The sequence below is a fragment of the Tupaia chinensis genome, unplaced genomic scaffold (assembly GCF_000334495.1).
Source record: "Tupaia chinensis unplaced genomic scaffold, TupChi_1.0 Scaffold000573_1, whole genome shotgun sequence".
NCBI lineage: Eukaryota > Metazoa > Chordata > Mammalia > Scandentia > Tupaiidae > Tupaia > Tupaia belangeri.
The window spans coordinates 1,618,374-1,636,196 of NW_006160087.1; the positions used below are offsets into that span (position 1 = coordinate 1,618,374).

General features: G+C 48.8%; 1 protein-coding gene across 3 annotated transcripts in view; it reads left to right on the forward strand.

Moving 5' to 3' along the window:
• The window catches only part of PHC2 (polyhomeotic homolog 2), a 99,833-nt gene that overhangs the window by 189 nt on the left and 81,821 nt on the right, over nt 1–17,823 (forward strand). The window contains exons 1-2 of one of the 3 annotated variants that reach the window (XM_006158082.3): nt 35–456; nt 7,560–7,710. The exons of 1 other annotated variant lie outside the window; for it this stretch is intronic. The gene's annotated coding sequence lies outside the window, so the exon portion shown is untranslated. Of the gene's footprint in view, nt 1–34; nt 457–7,559; nt 7,711–17,823 lie in introns of those variants that run through there. One more of the 3 variants, XM_006158083.3, reaches the window with a different exon arrangement.

Consider the following 17,823-nt stretch of genomic DNA (forward strand, 5'->3'; position numbering starts at 1 on the left):
CGCCGCCGCGAGCTCCGGGGCCGGGGCTCGCGGGAGGCTGCGGGGAGCCCGCCCGAGTCCAGGCACTCGCGCGCATTCGTGGGGGGCTGAGCCCCGACCCGAGCAGGGGCCCCCCCGGAGCCCGTGGCCTTGCGCGGCCTGCGTCGCCTCGGCTCATCCCGCACTGTGCGGAGACCACGGCGCCGCTCGTCAACCGCGGCCTGACAGTCCGGCCACCCCCAGGACAGCCAGCGTGGGCCGCGGGCACCAGCAGAGGGACCTAGGAGTCGTTGGAGCTGGGAGGAAAGGACAGTCCCCTAGAGGAAAAGCAGGCCGCACGGCTGAGGAGGAGGGATGCCCGGGAAAGACACCGGCGCCTGATTTTCTGTGCTGGGTGATGACCCGACCCCCTTGGGAAAAGGTTACAGCTGGAGCCTGGATCGGGGCTGTCATGTCCAGAGGAAGCCGCTCTTTTACGTGAGTTTGTAACACATTTCTTATAAGGCTTTAAATTCATCTTCCTCCCTCCCCCTTAGGTCTGCTACAGAAGTGTCCTCCTTTAATTGTCCCCCTCCCCCAGTTCTCTAAGCCTGCTGGCAGCTCAGGCTCACAGTGTAATTTAGCCTTCGCTACAAGAGCTGGCGAAATGGGAGATGTGCCACTGGTATTAAGCTGGCCCTGGGAGTTTGGTGGACGTGTGGGAGGAAAGCTGTCTCTAGCACTGGCAGAGATGAAAAGCTGGCTCATATCAATAGTTTCCTTTATGAGTCTAGAGTCGATTCTTCCAAATCAAGAGAAAACGTGGTTGCACATGAAAAGTACCAGGGACTGATTCGATTTTCGCAAGTGAAGTGCAAATTACACTTGCACGTTGCGCTTGATGTCTTTCATCACACACAAACACTTGGTCATGCCAGGCACTCCGCTGCCTTGGGGTTGCTACAATGAGTAGGATAATTAGTCCTTGTCCCGGAAGCAGTGAGAGAGATGAAATAGCTAGTGAAAGTGGTAACAGTGTGACAGACGCGTGAATAAAGAGCTTGAGCGCACAGAAGGGAGCAGCGAGCTGTCCCAGAGGATCAGGGAAGGCTTTCCAGAGGACACTTCGGCAGGGTGTCAGAGGAATGGGAGCTTGCCTTACAGAGAGGGTAGGGAAGGGCAGAAGGGCATCCAAGCCAGAGGAAACCGTGAATGAGCTGTGTAGAGTACCCTGTCTCTAGGGAATGGCTTCATGTTGCAAATACGGCTTTTTCCCCTGTCTCCTAACACCTTTCCCAGAGCAACCTAGAATTTCTATTTTTTTGACTGTTTTCTAGTGGCATTTTCTTTCTTGTTTTTATCCATATGTTTCTGAGCCTCACTCCTGGTCCTGTCGCTCACACATCTCAGTCAGCAGTCCAGCACCCGGAAGTAGAAAGTAGCTCCCAGTGGAGGGCCCGAAGCTGGGCGTCACATTTGGCACTAGAAGCAGCACCCTGGGAGTGCATATCGAAATGGCGTGAAAGGAGGAGCACGTGAGCTGCAGCCAGGGAAGGGACACCGGCTGTCCAGTCCGTGAGAACTGGGGACATGAGTCATAAGAGCAGAAGCTGGAAGGATCTGGAGCAAGAGGAGGTTGAAGTGTGATAGGGGTCAGGGAAGCAGTCCAGGACTGAGACCGCGAGTTATGCGACTGTGCCGGAGCGGCTGTTCCATGGTGCCAGCTGTATAGACAGAGAGAGAGAAATCACCCTGGGCATGCCATGGTGCCAGCTGTGTAGACAGAGAGAGAGAAATCACCCTGGGCATGCCATGGTGCCAGCTGTGTAGACAGAGAGAGAGAAATCACCCTGGGCATGCCATGGTGCCAGCTGTGTAGACAGAGAGAGAGAAATCACCCTGGGCATGCCATGGTGCCAGCTGTGTAGACAGAGAGAGAGAAATCACCCTGGGCATGCCATGGTGCCAGCTGTGTAGACAGAGAGAGAGAAATCACCCTGGGCATGCCATGGTGCCAGCTGTGTAGACAGAGAGAGAGAAATCACCCTGGGCATGCCATGGTGCCAGCTGTGTAGACAGAGAGAGAGAAATCACCCTGGGCATGCCATGGTGCCAGCTGTGTAGACAGAGAGAGAGAAATCACCCTGGGCATGCCATGGTGCCAGCTGTGTAGACAGAGAGAGAGAAATCACCCTGGGCATGCCATGGTGCCAGCTGTGTAGACAGAGAGAGAGAAATCACCCTGGGCATGCCATGGTGCCAGCTGTGTAGACAGAGAGAGAGAAATCACCCTGGGCATGCCATGGTGCCAGCTGTGTAGACAGAGAGAGAGAAATCACCCTGGGCATGCCATGGTGCCAGCTGTGTAGACAGAGAGAGAGAAATCACCCTGGGCATGCCATGGTGCCAGCTGTGTAGACAGAGAGAGAGAAATCACCCTGGGCATGCCATGGTGCCAGCTGTGTAGACAGAGAGAGAGAAATCACCCTGGGCATGCCATGGTGCCAGCTGTGTAGACAGAGAGAGAGAAATCACCCTGGGCATGCCATGGTGCCAGCTGTGTAGACAGAGAGAGAGAAATCACCCTGGGCATGCCATGGTGCCAGCTGTGTAGACAGAGAGAGAGAAATCACCCTGGGCATGCCATGGTGCCAGCTGTGTAGACAGAGAGAGAGAAATCACCCTGGGCATGCCATGGTGCCAGCTGTGTAGACAGAGAGAGAGAAATCACCCTGGGCATGCCATGGTGCCAGCTGTGTAGACAGAGAGAGAGAAATCACCCTGGGCATGCCATGGTGCCAGCTGTGTAGACAGAGAGAGAGAAATCACCCTGGGCATGCCATGGTGCCAGCTGTGTAGACAGAGAGAGAGAAATCACCCTGGGCATGCCATGGTGCCAGCTGTGTAGACAGAGAGAGAGAAATCACCCTGGGCATGCCATGGTGCCAGCTGTGTAGACAGAGAGAGAGAGAAATCACCCTGGGCATGCCTCAGTCCTTTCTCCTCTTCTCTATTCTCTCAGGACTTTGGCACACATGCACACATGCCCAGTGTGATTTTCTAGCCATTGGGTCCAGGACTCAACTGCCGTTGGCCCTGTGGGATCCAGCTGCCTTAACCACCTCACCACCTGCTGGCCCTCCTTACTATTATCCTCTTTTCTCATCCCCATTTCCACCCATGATTCACATTTATTGGGCTTTTATTGAGGTCTTAGCTACAAAGCAGAGAAAATCCTGTTGGCTGGAACTATAAATAGTCTATTTTTACCTTCGAAGCCATCAACTAGCCAGCCTATTTTTACTTTCCAATCATATGGAAGCAGAACAAGGATGAACTCGGAAGTAGGAAGGGGAACCTCAACCCCAAAAGTCACTTAACGTTTGACTCAGATAAAGCCTTGCTAGCTTTCTATAAACTAGATTTATTCTAAGATGAATGGTGATGAATTCTTGGCAAAGCACCTCTGTTGAATGTATCAGAGGTCAAGCCACGTAAGGTGAGACCGCGGTGGTGTGCCTAATGTGCTCCACGACTGGTGACCCATCACGTGCAGAAAGTCAGTCATGTGGTATCTAAGCGACTGTCTCAATCAGCGTATTTACTGAACACCTGCTTGTGTGCAAATACTGTGCTGTGTGTGCTCTGGGGGACACAGGGCCGTGGAAGAGGTGGTGAGATATGCCACATGAGATATGCCACATGACCGAGCAAATTATTTGACTTCAGTTTCTTTATCTATAATAATACCGTCTACTTACATAGTTGTAAGGAGTAGACGAAATCATACATTTAAAGCGGTGATTCAGCACATTTTTGAGGTGCTAAACGTGGTATCTTGAGGGTCAAGAAAAGAAAAATCTTATAGCTTGATTATCAAGGAAGACTTTTTTTTTTAAAGAAAATGAATTATTTAACTTTATTTATTCATTAATTTATTATAACTTTACCAAAGAGAGAGAGAGAGAAGGAAAGTGAGAAAGCAAGCCACCAGGTCCAGGACTTGAGCTGTGTCAGCCATGTGGGAGTGTCCAGCGCCTTAACTACCACGCCACCTGCTGTTCCCCAGAAGGCTTTTTTTTTTAAGAATTATTTTTATTTAACTTTATTGTATGTATGTATTTATTTACTTACTTATTTTAATTTGACCAGTGAGGGACAGAGAAAGAGAGAGAGAAAGTGAGAAAGCAAGCCACCAGGTCCAGCCAGGTCATCCATGTGGGAGTCTAGCACTCTTAACCACCACACCACCTACTGGCCCCAAGGAAGGCTTTTTCAAAGACATGATGAATTTAATTAGCAGGAAGGAAGGAATTTTCAGACACGAAAACCAAAATCTTCATAAAACATAGGACCAAAATATAGAAGAAAGTCTTGAGGAGTCAACCGATGCAGTTAACCAGTCTAGCAAGGTCAGAAGGGTTGATCGAAGCCAGCTTGTAGCAGGTGCTGAGCACCAAACCAGGGTGCTAGGTTTTTTATCCTGGAGATGATAGAAAGCTAAAGATTTTTGGTTAGGGAACTGTGAGGATATGAAAGTAATAATTTAAGAAAATTCTCAACAGCAACATGGAGAATAAACCTTAGTAGGGAGAGAACGGGCATTGTTCAAGTTAGGTTATTTAAACAGTCTAAGTGTGAGAAGAAAAAGACTTGATTAGGGTCATAAGTGAAAAAAGAGGAGGTGATCTGATAAGGATTATAAAAGAAAAAAAATGAACAGGACTTGCTGTCTGACTGGAGATGCAGGGTAAGAGAGAAGGTGGCGTCACATGTGGTCATGACCCTGGATGAAGGATTGGCAGAAACAGGACAGAGGGAAGCAGTGTGGAGAAGAGGAGAAGCTAAGTGCCAGATACCTTGAAGTGATATCGGAGCTTCTCAGGAGACACGTCTCGTAAATATCTTGAAAGTGGGGTCCCTTGTCAGTGTTCAAAAGAAGCCAGGCCGTCTTACATAGAAAAGGTCACAATCAAAGCCATGTTATTAGCTGAGCTTACCGGGGTAACAGCATAGAAACACCAAAGACAGAAGCTTGGAGACTGCCCACATTTGGGGAGATGAAGTGAAAAAAGTGGAGTCAGTAGGGAAGAGAACAGGAAATACCAGAGAAGCGAAAGAACCATCTCGTTCATTTGTTCAACAAATGCGTTCTGCCCACCCGTCCCTTGCAGACCTGATGGGTACAGACTGGTTAGGCATGCTGTGAACCAGAGGGGTGTGTGTTCCAGAAGTCGGGAAGAGGAAAGATCCGAGCTGGACAAGTCGGTGAGCAGCAAACTGTACAGCAGGAGCGTGGGCATTGTTATCTTTAGCACTCAGGAGGCCATTAGTTACTTTTTGAAAACGGTAGCTTCAATTTAGTGGGGATGGAAAAAGGTGGCCATAGGGAAATTAAAAGCCGGATTGAAGAAGACTGTGGTGTGAGATGCAGATAAGAAACGGAGACAGCGTGTGGATTATCATCACTTGGCAATGAAAGGAGGAAAAGATAGGAAAGTAGTTAGAGAAGGCAGCAGAGTCAAGCAAAAGATTTGCTTTTCCCTATCTGCTTCGTTATTTTAGTTGTCCTGAGATAGTATTCTCCCTCTTTCATACCCTTCATTAATTTCTGAGCTTCGCTGCTTTGGTAACTACCTGTGCAGACGTTTGATTGGCCACGGCGTGCCTGCCATTCATCGAGTGCTCGCTATGTGCTAGACGTGCTAAGCGCTTTGTGCACATTCTAGGCATTGCCCCATGAAATCCTCACAAGACCGGATTATAACCACACGACCTCTTAGAAACATGGAGAGGCTAGGTGAGCCACCTAGGGATGCGTGGCTGATGAGTGCCAGAGATGGGATTTGGGTCCGGCTCCGACTCCAAGGCTCTTCTAAAGGACCATGCACACCGCCTCTGACGGCAGAGCCAGCCTCCTGGGTGTAACCTGTGCAGTCTCCCACGGCCCCTTGTTTAGAAGGGACCCAAGCTTGGTTTAATCCAGCCAAAGGACCTGTTCATCCTCACACCAAGATTACCCAGCAGCTCCAGCCCACGTGCCCGTTTACCACGGCTGTCAGGGTGCCCGGGTCCTGCTCCTATCTTCATTGCACGCTCCGTTGCTTCCTCTACCCACACGATCATGACAGACAGAATCACTGCAGTTTTCACACTTTCTCTTGTCTTGGTTTTATAGTCACTCTTTAGAATTGACAAGAAATGGAGTTTTTCTGGTTTTCATGATTATTGCTCTGTCAAAACCTTTTACCCGTCCTTTTGTTCCTCTCAATCCGAGTCTCTGAGTGACGATTTGACTCAGCACTGACCAAGGTTCTGACACCACTTGACACGAACTAACCCCTTGTCCAAGCCTCACACCAGCCGGCCGCCAGGCGTCGCTGTGGAGGAAGTTGGCCCCCAACCACTGCCGAGCTCTTTCCCATTTCAGGGGCCTGTGCTCATGTTCCACTCCCAGAGGAGACTGGGTGAGCCTGAGAGTACGTGAGACTGAAAAAGCCCCAAAGAGGGCCTGGATGGCCGTGTGCTCTGTGAGCCGACACCCATGGAAGGTTCTGGGTTCTCATCCTGAGACCTTCCTCAGTGCACTGGGCCCAGTACGGGGCTGACGGAGGCTGGGGGGGGGGAACTGTGGCGTTGGGACCTGTTAGGGGGCTCTTTCTCTGCTTCTCTGTGTCTTTCTTGTTCATGGAAAAAATAGACTTTAAAAAAATACGAGAAGGGATTCTGGTGTAATCTGTGGTGTGTGTCATGAAACAGTTTAGATGGCCAGCCTTCTATCTGTGATGGTGATACGGTCTCCGTGAGGCCCCATCATAGTTACTTATCACTGCAGAGCAAATCACCTAAACTTTCCTAACTTAGAAACAACAGATTTCTTTATTTACCTTTTAAGACTCTTTTCAAGCATTCCCTCTGAGAAGCACTTCCTGGCTGGCTTTTTACGAATTAGGCCCTGGCTCCCTGGTCTTCCTTTGTACTTGACATCTCATTGTTGTCATTGCTAGGAATTAATATTTTCATACCCATAACTTCAGTTCCCAAACTATTCCTTAAACATAATAGATGCTCAATAAATGGTTGTCGATCACACTTAAGAAACTCACACCGGGGCCAGAGGTAGCTCGGCGGTTAAAGTGCTGGACTCGCACATGACCGACTGTGTTTAAGCCCCAGCCCTGGTGGTTTAAACTCACACCAGCTACATGCGCACGCATTCCCAAAATCCCCAGGAGGAGAATGGGGGAGAAGGGACTGTGGTGTGACCATCCTCCCTGGGGGATGACTCTCATTTTCTGTCTCACTGTCTCTCTCCTCTCCAGCAAGTGCAAACACCCATGGCAAAAACCTTAAAAAAAAAAGAAATAGCTCATACTTTTGTCTAATTTAGCTTTATTCCTTAGAAAACTTAGGTCCACTGCAGAGAATCTAGCCTTTTGCCAAATGGCAAACATGCCTTTCTTTGTTTCTCATGTATGGTTGAAGATTAAATGTAGACTGCTTGACTTGCCAGTTCACTTACTCCCAGGAGGACTCTTGAAGGGTCTCTCTCTGTAGGTCCCTGTGCCACCCCGACTCTAAATCAATTCTGGTCCCCTTAGGAAGTCACACGATGAGCCCGCAGCCCAGAGACGGCTCAGTGACGAAGTCAGCACCGGCTCACTGTTCCAAACTTTCTGAAGGCAGGCTGCACCTGGCTGAGCTAATGCTTTCTCCCTACCCCAGCAGGAGCAGCTTCCTAGCAAATTCTTGGTGAGTGAATTAATGAAACTCCATCGAGAGCTCAGACCTCATTTCTGTTATCCGAGACCTGTGATCACTCAGAACCTTAGGCCTAACTCATTATTTCACGTGACCCAGACATCTCGTCCTGGTCTCTGACTCATCTCTTCCAGGGCCTGTGGTAGCTGATCTTTAGCGTCTGGCTCCTTGCTTACTCAGAACTAAGGGACTTCTTTGTCTCTTGGCCTTCTAATAATACTGACCAGAGATGTCCTTAGCGGATTTTTTCTCCACCCGTAGCCGGAATCATCAGCACACACATTAAATGTGTTTAGAAATGTTTGAACTGAAGAGAATTACATTCAGATTGCTAAAGTGAACAGACCCTTTTAGAAACGAGTTTTGGGCAGAAATTAGGGTTCAAAATTTTGAGTCCATTAGACTGACTAACTTGTAACCTTCAGCAATTCAATGCAAATTAATTTTTATACCAACCAGTGAATCAAAGGAGGGGAGGGAGCTGAGTGAGCGCATAAATATGGTTGCCAGGGAAACCTTTCCTAACAGGAGAGCACCTCCCAAGAATTTACAGGCCCAAAGGAGCAATGTAACCCGATCTTTCTCGGTTCTCTTTCTGATGTGGGAAGATGTTGAAACTAGGGTACAGATAGAGATGGCTTTGGATTTTGCAAGAGATTCTCCTCCTTAACGAGAGAATAAGGAGGAGAATTCTCCCGGCAAACCCCAGCTGTGATCCAGGCACCTTCCTTCTAAGGAACCACTAGGAACGCAGCTTCTATGATCTCGCGTCTGAGACGATATTAATTCAGTCAACAGAAACTTAGTCAGCACTTCCAACGTGGCCCATTGCCCAGAGCGACTATAACTCAATGACATTCCGAACAATTTGAAAGGTGGACTGCATTAAACTGAGGGGATAGTTCTCAAATTTTGCCCTCATTTTGTAAGTAGATCTAATTAAACATTTAATAGTTTTTTTGTTTGTTTGTTTTTTGTCTGTTTGTTTAGAGAGGTTTTTGCTATAGGATGCACACGCTCGCCAGAAAGACAAGAGAGACAGAGAAACAGAAAGCAAGAAGTCACCCCACAGGGGGGATGGCCACGTTGTAATCCCTTCTCCTCCATTCTCCTCTCGGGGTCTTGGGCACGCACGCACATGCGCCCGGTGTGAGTTTAAGCCACTGGGTCTGGGACTTTAATCACGGTCGACTACATGGAGTTCAGTGACATAGCCATTATGCTAACTGCTGGTCCCTCCTTTTCTTTTTTATTTTATTTTCACTTACAACTAATGCTTGCATTTGTTTGGGAAAAAATGACAATTTTTAAGCCCTTTCATCTTTTAAGGTGCTGGAATTTGGATCCTTGCAGGATACCTGTCTCGGGCCTGCAGAGAGGCAGTGGAGAGCAGGGGCGCCAGAGCTCGCCTTGAGATCTAGCCTTGCCTCTACCCTCCACGAAGTGTGATCATCACCGTCTCCTTCAGGTCTTCACTGTCTCTAAGCCCCCGGCCACATAGAGAAAATCACTGTCCCTGCCTCAGAGTTATGTCAGGGCGTTAGGAAAGTCATGATGTGTTTTCTATGCAAAAATGCGTCACGACTTTTCCAATGACCCTATAGAATTAAACAGGTTAAGACATGTGAGACGTGGTGCCAGCAGGTGGCATGGTAGTTTAGGCGCTAGACTCCAACATGGCCGACTGCAGCTCAAGTCCCAGACCTGGTGGCTTGCTTTCTCACTTTCTCTCTCTCTGTCTCTCTTTTTCTCTATCGCTGGTGAGTGCACATGCCCTATAGCAAATTTAAGATAATGATATTAATAAATTAATTTATTTAAAAAGGCAAGTGAGATGCACTGTGCAGCTTTTACTTTTTGTTACTTCCTGTGACCTGCTAGGTGGTAGAGCTGACTGCACTGACAGAAGAGAAAGTTGGCACTCAAAGAGGTCTAAGAGCTCCCCTAAAGTTGTGCGGTAGAGTGGGGTACAGATTACTCTCATCCGTAATTTAGAACCAAAGCTTTCAGTCCACTTAGCAGGAGAGAGAAAATGAGAATTGGAGTAAAAGGAAGAACTTGCTTTTGGAGCATTGTGAGGTAGACAACTTGGCTAAAAAGCACATGAAAATGAGATTGCTTTCTCCGAGGCCAAGTGAATGGGAAATGCTCGGGAACACATAGATAAAGAGCATCGTACCGGTCAGGCCCGTGGCACCTCCGGCCCCAAATTCAGGCGTTGGTCACGATGGCAGCAAATGGAGAAGAGTCTTCCAGCTGCCACTGTGACCATGACAGAGTCATGACAGGATGGACTTGCCCAACCCTGTCTTTAATGAGCTGGCTCTGTCTTTTTCACCCAACTATTTAAGCTTTGTTTCTATTTTTTGCCTTTCTAATCTATTCAGTTATTCATCAAACATCTTCAAAGTTCCTATACCTCATTTTAGTCATTGGGATGCAAACGTGAATAGGACCCAATACTGATCCAGAGGTTTCTAAGGAAGAACAGACATGGCACATGAGTTATGGTCCCCCTTTTTCTTTTTCTTTTTAAGTTTTGCTATGAGGGTGCATGTGCTCACCAGAGGCAGAGAGCGAGGGATGGCCACACTGCAATTCCTTCTCTGGTCTCCGCTCAGGGTTTTGGGCAACACGTGTACACATGTCCAGCATGATTTTCAAGCCACCAGGTCCAGGACTAGAACCGTGGAGTCGGCCATGTGGGATCCAGTGCCCTAACGTGCCATAAGGGAAGTATTTTGAGGAGGGATTACTTAACTCTGCTTGGAATTTAGTAGGAGATTTTCTGGAGAAAGTGAACTTCGAGGTGATGATCGGATGAGGAGGAGCTCCCCAGGCAGACAGACAGCCGTGAGTGCCCTGAGCGGGGCGTGTCTGTGTACGTGAGAGAGAGCGTGGGGTGGGGGGCTCCAAGCCAGCAGGACTGCAGTGTGGAGGGTGTGGGGCACTCACAGGCGCAGCTAGAAAGGTAGGCCGGTGTCAACACAAGGGTGCGTTTGCAAGCTGAGGGGTCGGACTTGGTGGTGGAAGCCTGGCGAGTGGTCAGGGCTCTTTAGGGGTAACCTGAGGAGGTCTTCCTTCCAGCGGTGCAGAGATGGTGTGGACAAGAGAGAGCCGGATGGAATCTCGCAGTGAGAGAGGATGCTCAGGCCCAGCCTGGTGGCACAGGCCGAAGGGCACCACTGCACAGTGCTGGCGCCCCGTGGAAGGTCCAGGTTCCGTTTGGAGTAGCCGAAACATGCCAGGTTCGGCAGCGCACCCCTGTAGTCCCAGCTGACCCGGGGCTGGGTGGGAGGATCGCCACATGGCAAGACCCTGTCAAAAACACCTTTCTAGCGTTCTCCTCTCTCCCTTTCTCTTTCTCTCAAAGAGAAAAAAATGAATGAATGAATGAATGAGCGGAACCCCAATTTGACTTTTTGTCTCCTGCTGGTTTTTCACTCTGGATGCGTATTATTCGTGTTGGAGATGTGGGGTGCTGGGCTCGCTGCTGGAAACACTGAGAGAAGCTGTGCACACCCACATCTTGCAGGGTTTTGTTCGTCCTAAACACACGTCCTTGAGTGATCGGCGTTCCCCACCCACCTTCTCTCTCACCAGTCCCGGCATGGTGCGCGGCGTGTCGGGGGCTGGCTGTGCTTCTCATGGCCCTGCCACAATGCCTTCCTCCCACCCTCCGCCTCCCCAAAGTGCAGTCCTAGTCACATACTGAATTCCTAGAGAGGGCAAGTCTATTACACCCCGGATTTGACTTCTGCTAACTTCTGTATTTTGCTCTCCTTTGCCCCAAACCTCAAGTTCCGTGTGTTCACCCTCCGTCACGCAGTGAGCTCCGGGGCCTTCTTCCTGTCCCTTCTGGCGGGGAGTCCTTTATTCTGTGTGCTCCAGGACTGCGCACCAGAATCGCAGACGGCATGTTCTCTTGCCTTCCCCCGGGAGATCACATTCCCCGAAAGAATGACTATCCCACTCCTAAAACTAAAGAAATAACAGATGAAAGAGCACTTGTACTGAAAGGGAGAAGGCAGCCCTGTTAGAAAGGCTGCATTGCGGTCACAGTGCACCGAGCGCGTGCACATGCTAGTTGCCAGGCTAGGGCACGGTGTGCTCTGAGTCCTCACGGCACCTCGTCTTCCTCCTGTCCTACAATGAAGAGGCTCCGGGAGGTGGACTGGCCTCTCCAAGTCAGAGCACCTAGATGTCAGAGAGCCAGATTTCAGACGTAGGCCTGTCTGCCTCGGACTGGGCAGCCCACTGCCGTGTGCTGTGGGCGCTTGTACGAGGTCTGCATACGGGGCCCTGTGGTCAGTAAGCCCGAGTGGGACCAGCAGTTAGCGTAATGGCTATGTCGCTGGACTCCCACGTAGTTGACCGCAGTTCGAGTCCCAGACCCGGTGGCTTAAACTCACGCCGGGCGCGTGTGCATGCGTGCCCAAGATCCTGAGAGGAGAATGGAGGAGAAGGGATTGTGGCATGGCCATCCCCCCTGGGGGGGGGACTTCTCGTTTTCTATCTCTCTGTCTCTCTCTGTCTGGCGAGCGCACGCACCCTATAGCAAAAACCTCTCCAAAAAAAAAAAAGTAAGCCCGAGTCAGTTTTGTTTCAATTTTCCTTTACTCATCACTGCCATCATCAAATCTGTCTCCCAATTTTCTTGATTCTTGTTTGTGACTTTTTTTAAGGTTTTTGTCATAGGGCATGTGCACTCACAAGAAAGAGACAGTGAGGGAAAGTGAGAAATCACCCCTACGGGGATGGGCACACTGCACTCCCTTCCCCTCCATTCTTCTCCTGGGATTTGGGGCACACGTGCACATGTGCCCAGTGTGTTTTTCAGGCTTCTAGATCCAAGATTTGAACTGCTTTTGGCCATGCGGGAGTCCAGTGCTTTAACCACCATGCCGCCTGCTCACCCTGGTTTCTAGTGCCTTTAATAGCTGATTTATTTGAATCACGAGAAGAAATAGATAATCTGAATAGACCTACATCCATTAAAGAATTTGAGTTCTTGGCTTAAAACCTTCCCGCAGAGACGACTCCAGGCCCAGATGGCTTTACTGGTGAGTTCTGCTAACTATTCAGGATAAAAAGGGTATGGATACTGTCTCAAGTGTAAGTCCCCACATTGCCCTGGCACCCTGCAGGTCTGTGGTGAGTGTCAGGGTGGTGCAGGATGGAGTTCTCACATTAGTTCCACAAGCTGTCGCAGTGTGTGCTGGATGCTGTGCTGATGGTTTTGGAAGTTGCCTCCAGGTGACTGGATTGCACCTTGGAATAAAATAACACTAACAGGTTTGTTGTAGAGAGCGCACAAGATTCTTTATACACAAATGTTGTTAATGTTGTGATTTCCATACTCTATCAGTTCACCCTCGGTGACGAGGTTAGTAGGCTGGGTCGTGACCCCCCAAATATATGAATCCCTAGAGCCTGCAAATATTACCTTATAAGGAAAAAGAGTCTTTGCAGATGTCGTAAAGTCAAGGGTCCTGATGTGGGGAGATGGTCGAGAATATCTGTTTGGGCCCGAGATCCAATCACAAGTCCTTGGAAGAGAGAGGCAGAGGGAGACACAGATGAGGCCGTAGAGCCATCGAAGCAAAGGCTAGAGGGGGTGGCAGCAAGCACAGGGATGCCGGTGGGTGCCAGGGCCTGACTCTCCCCTCCACCCTCCAGAGAGAGTGGCCCTGCTCACCCCTTGAAGTCTGCCCCTTGAAACTAATACTGAGCTTCTAGCCTCTGGCCTCAAAAAGTTGGAGAGAATAAACTCCTGTTGTTTTAAGCCATTAAGTTTGTGGTAATAAGGAACTGATCCAATGAGCCTGGTCCATTGCAATACTGGTCAATCTGAGGGCAAACTTTTAATTTTATTATTATTATTTTTATTTATTTATTTTTTTGGAGAGGTTTTTTCACTATAGGGCGCGTGCGCTCGCCAGACAGACAGAGAGAGACATAGAGACAGAAAGCAAGAAATCACCCCCCCAGAGGGGATGGTCACGCCTCAATCCCTTCTCCTCCATTCTCCTCTCAGGATCTTGGGCACGCACACACACATGCCCAGCGTGAGTTTTAAGCCACTGGGTCCGGGACGCGAACCGCGGTCGACTATGTGGGAGTCCAGCGACATAGCCATTACGCTAACTGCTGGTTCCCTATTATTATTTTTTTTAGAGAGAGATTTTTGCCTATTATAGGGTGCCATGCACTCTCCAGAGAGACAGAAGTGAGAAATCACTCCCTGGGGGGATGGCAACACCACAGTCCCTTCTCCTCCATTCTCCTCTTGGGATCTTAGGCATGCACACACGCACACATGCCCAGTGTAAGTTTTAAGCCACCAGGTTCAGGACTCGAACTGTAGTCGACTATGTGGAAGTTCAGCAACTTAACCATTGCACCACCTGCTGGTTCCAGGGGCAAATATTTTGACCTAATAAAGACAATAATCAATAATATAACATGCATTATATTTTCAGTGACAATTTCAAGGAACACTTACATGGTGCCTACTGTGTGCTGGGCACTGGAGTTAAGCATTTGAAATATATTGTATTTATTCATTTAATCTTTGGAACAGTCATGTGAGGAGTTCTATTGTTATTTCCACTTACAGATGAAAAGTTTGAAATGCATAGAAGTTAAATAACTTGAACACAGTCATGCAAGTGATGGGGTCAAGGCCTCAGTCCAGGCGTCTGGCTCCAAAAGCCCATGCTGGTGAACACTGTGCCACTCAGGGCTTCGTGTTTGGTAGGTTCGACAAAAAAAAACAAAAAAACAAAAAAGAAAACATCGTGACGATGTCTGGAGTCCTCTCAGTGTTCCAGGCTCTTATGCATCCTCGCGTTTTCTGCTATGCTATGTCGGTCCTTCATTAAGTATCCTTTCTCTTTATCTATTTTTTGAAACATTTTTCCTATAGGGTACGTGCGCTCACCAGAAAGAGAGAGAGATAGAGAGACAGAAAGCGAGAAATTTACCCCCCAGGGGGATGGCCACGCCACAATCGCTTCTCCATTCTCCTCTCGGGATCTTGGGCACGCACGCACATGCGCCCAGCTGAGTTTAAGCTACCAGGTCTGAGATTCGAACTGCAGTTGACTACGTGGGAGTCCAGCGACATAGCCATTACGCCAACTGCTGGTCCCTCTTTTTTAATTCATATCCTTGTATGGTTTTGCTATCAGGGTATTTCTGGCTACACAGAATGAGTAATGGTTTCTTTATAGAGAAATTTATGTAGTATTCATATTCTTTCTTTCCTGAATATTTAATAGAACTCACCAGTAAAGCCATCTGGGCCTGGAGTTGTCTTTGTGGAAAGGTTTTAACCAAGAATTCAGGTTCCTTAAAGGATGTAGGACTATTCAGATGATCTGTTTCTTCTTGAGCGAGCTCTGGTAATTTGTGTCATTCAAGGAATTTGTCCCGCTCACCTCGTCACCGACTGTAGTGGCTCAGCAGTCCATGCCATTGCCTTATTACCCTTCTCACATGTGCAGGGTCTCACTCATCCCTACTGTGAGTTATCTGTGTCTTCTCTGTCGCATTCTCTGCTTTTTCCTTTTATGTCATCACTCTGGCTAGAGGCAATTTTATCAGTCTTTTTGAAGAATAAGCTTTCTTGCACGCCGGCCCCTCTGGGGTAGTACTGAACAGGCAATGGAGTTGTCATTCCCGACCTTAGGGGAAAGCATTCAGTCTTTAAAAACGTGGTGTCAGCTCTCAGTTTTTGTTCCTTGCTCAGTCCATTTTTGTGCTGCTAACAGAAATACCTCAGACTAGGTGATTTATAAAGAAATGGAGTTTATTTACTCACGCTCTGGCAGCTGGCAGGTCCAAAGGCATGAGCCTGCATCAGGCCGGCCCACAGAGGGCAGCGGGAGGGCAGGAGGTGGCGGGCAGCTCTCTCCTTTATAGCAACGAGCGCTTGTGAGAACTCACCCCTTCTCTTGAGAACTAGAACTCTCTGGGTCTCAAGAGACATCCCTGCTTTATTCATGCGAGTGCCGTCCCGGAATGCACTCGCCGTGATCCTGTAACTGCCCACTAGGCCTCACCACCTCCCCGCCTCAAATTCCAGTGCACGCACCTCTGGGAGACAGATATCATCCAAACCAGAAGGCGTCTCTCTGGAGACCGAGGAAGTGCTCCTGTTCCTGGTCTGGTCAAATGATTTCCCTCCCGTCCACAGGGAGAGCGCGCCATCACCCTTATTCTGCTAACACGGCGAGTTACAGTGACTGATTCTCAGATGTGGAACTTCCTAATATAACAAAAAGGAAATGCGCTGACTGCATTGTATTTTGTGCTTGTTTTTCAGGGAGGGGGCTGGGGACTGGCAGTATCTTAAGGTGATTTAAAATCTCTGGGCTTATTCTCTAGCTTTCTCTCCATTATAAGGACATAACAACAATAATATGCCTTTGTGGGGAGAACAAATGATTATGTTGAGAATTCTTAATTAGTAATTTTAATCTATTTTAGTGAAATATAAACCAGTACAAGGAGAATATAGTGTTTACACTAGCTTCTTGGTCATTTACTTCTCCCATAACTCACAGAAAAATAATCTTAATTCTTTCCAGATCTTCCTTCCTAAAGAAGTGAATATACGAGAACCAGCAGTTAGCGTATTGGCTATGTCGCTGGACTCGCACGTAGTTGACCGCGGTTCGCGTCCTAGACCCAGTGGCTTAAAACTCACACCAGGCTCGTGTGCGTGCGTGCCCAAGATCCCGAGAGGAGAATGGAGGAGAAGGGATTGCGGTGTGACCATCCCCTCTGGGGGGTAATTTCTCGTTTTCTGTCTCTATGTCTCTGTCTGTCCGGCGAGCGCACGTGCCCTATAGTGAAAACCTCTCCAAAAAAAAAAAAAATGAATATACTAGATAATGAAGCTAAATAGGTAATATATTATTATTGAGAGGGAATCTGCTCCGTATTTAGAAATTATCTTGGGGTAGTGGCGTGATGAGCAGAAGTGTCCAGTGAAGACATGCTCGGATGATAAGCAGGACAAGGGTCCCCACAGTTGGTGCCTTGATTTATCACACTTGCTTCTCAGCTATGGCCATAACCCATAACGTGACGTTCACTGTCTTTACAGGAAGGTGTTTCTGTTGTTCGTGACTAGGTGTTACCAGGCCTGTTCTATTGTAGTGACTGTTGTTTTTGTGAAGAAGGCATTTTAAAGCAGTGTTTGAACATAGCAGGAATAATTCCTTGCCTCCACTGCCAGCTCCAGCCCTGCTGATGGCAATAGCGCCAAGAGACGGGTGGGTTTAATCTTCTGCGATGGTTTTGTTTGCACAGCCCTTGATCCCTGAAGGCTTAGTCTGCCCATTGCTTCAACAAACCCTTTGTGCAAACAAAACTGAATCGAGCAGATGAGTGAGTAAGTGTGTCTGGATCGCAGCCCTGGGGTCCCGCTGCCCTCCTCGTGTGCAGAGCTGCATTCCCCAGCCCCGTCTGCACGCGCAGCCCGTGGGGTCACACCCGATTAGGTGCTCTCGGCAGCTCTTTTACGGGACTGGCCTTTTCAGCTTTAAGCAGCAGCATGACCTGACCCATTCAGCGGCTGTTCTCAGCCCATTCTTCTGCTGTGTCTCCGACGTTCCCATGGAGTGAGTCTGGGCTCCTGCACATGCTCCCTGGGCGTCATTCACAAAGACGGTGCTCTCAGGAAGAGCAGCGGGGGCGGCGGTGGTGCGCGCCCCCCCCCCCCCCGAGAGTGAGGCGCATTAAAAATGACATCAGTGCGGTCATCCCACAGGGACGAACTCGGACGGAGCTGGTATGTTTTCCTGGAAATTCCAGCTCCTTCCAGGCACTTGTTTCCCTGTGAAGGAGTGGGGGCGGGTTGATCCTCTCCATGTGGCAGGCAGTTCAGCAGCAGAGACACTCACCCTCCGGCCAGCACTGCGAAGCTACTCTGCATACAGCACACGGGAAATGCGTGAAGTCATTGTGTCCACAGTTCTTCCTTCGGGTATTCTTTCAAAATATTTTTATTTAATTTAGATATGACAGATAGTATCATGTGACAAGGATCATTTAAAATGAGGTTATTTGGTAAAAAAAAAAAAAATCTCATTG